A 1,931-nucleotide genomic window follows, 5' to 3' on the forward strand; every position below is an offset into this window, starting at 1 on the left:
AGAGAGAGAGAGAGAGAGAGAGAGAGAGAGAGAGAGAGAGAGAGAGAGAAGAAACTTAGGAAGAGGGATTTTTCATACCAAAGAGGAAGAGTATACTCAGGAGAGAATATTAACAGAGTTTAAGTAGAAACTAGGCACAGTTTATAGATGAACCCTAGCTTGTGGGTACTGAGAGGCTAGGGTCTTGAAATCAATTAGATAATAAAACTAGATAGTGTATTAGTAATTTAGAAAATTTTCAGTCATATATTTCAAAGTCATTATCTTACTTTTGCTCACACTCACTATTTAATATAACAACTGCAAATGTGTTGGTTTCCTTCTCGCAAACTTATTTTGAGATAAACAAGTATTCATTCTCAATTTCCTTTTCACATGTGAAATTCTGAATTAGAGGACATCCACTATAGTTACTATAATTGAGTGGTAGAGAATATTGTGTATATGTTCCAAGTTATTTGGAAGAAGAGAGGGAAAAATAAGGAAGATGAAACAATGGTGGTATCTATTTTGCTTCTGCTTTTTATTTTCCATGTTTATCGCCTTAGAATGTTCCAAAATCTAAACAAACGTGGTAGCGGAGTAATATTCTCAGAGATGAATCACAGTGCCCTTCAGCTGGCTAGAAAGAGACGCTCCCAGACTTCCTTATGTTCATTAGTGACAAGTCCTAACTCAAGTCATGCATTACTAAGAAATCTATCCAAGGAAGAGAAATTAAACTGCCATTTCAACAAAAAGTATGAAAATAATTTTTGAACAGGTTTTGAAAACATTACAGAAATTATTAAGTGGCTTAGGAGAGCTGACTAAAGGTGCTGAAATTTACCATAACAGAAGTGAAACTTCATAATAAATGTATGTTTAAATTATAAATATGTGTTTAAATTCTACTTTACTATCAATGAGCATGCAATAGATATACACATAATAGCTATATAGATATATGAACAGAAAGCTAATAAAGAAGTTAATGAAATGTTGTTGAAGTGTGTATTTTATTACATATTTCTAATCAATTTGCATTTTTAAAGTTTCATTCATTATCTTTAGAGGAACGATATGAATAAAATTTTAATAAGGTAAAATTTTTCACATCTAGGAAACTTAAAATGTGGTTGGCAAGGAGGGTTTTTTTTTTTTCCTTTTTTCTGTTTCCATAAAAATCTTCTTTGAAGGCTGGCCACACAACTCAGCTGACTAAAGTGCTTGCTTAGGCAGACACAGGGGCTGGGGGTTCAATCTCCCTGCCCCCGGAGTGCACTGAGATGGCAATTGAGACTGGACGTGGTGGCATACGCCTGTAATCCCAGTGCTTGGGAGACTGGAAACAGGAGGATCACTCTGAGTCTTATCTATGTAGTGAGACCCTGTAGACCTTGTACTAAATACATTTTTTTAAAAAGAACTTGCTATATAGTCTTCACAATACTTCAGATACCTCATATCTGCAAGCAGTTTCTGTGTAGAAACTGCCTTAATTACCATAGGTAACCTGGTTACTTTGACTTCTCTATCTTTGATTTTTAATCACATAGCTTGAATTATCCTATGCTGCCTCTCAATTGCTTTCTAGATATTAAAGGTTCTATTCCTGTCTCACATATGCTACATATTATAATTCTGAAAATATGAAGTAAATAGAATATTATAGATCTTTCAGTCCTTTACTAACTTTTGTAGTGTTCAGACAAAAATACAAATGGAGATATATGTCTGAATTTAGATCATATAGTTAAATATTTGAAGAATTATTTCTTTTTTTATTTTTTTTCCAAAATTTTATTGATAAACAGCAATGTGACAGTTTCAAATCAAATCAGAAGTACAGTTTCAACAAATAACACACTGCATATATTCTTCTTAGTGGTTAACTGCTGTACAAGATATGGACTTGAGATCCTATTTACAAACACCATTAGAACAAATCA

This window comes from Octodon degus, unplaced genomic scaffold, assembly GCF_000260255.1.
Source record: "Octodon degus isolate 3935 unplaced genomic scaffold, OctDeg1.0 scaffold00162, whole genome shotgun sequence".
Classification (NCBI taxonomy): Eukaryota; Metazoa; Chordata; class Mammalia; order Rodentia; family Octodontidae; genus Octodon; species Octodon degus.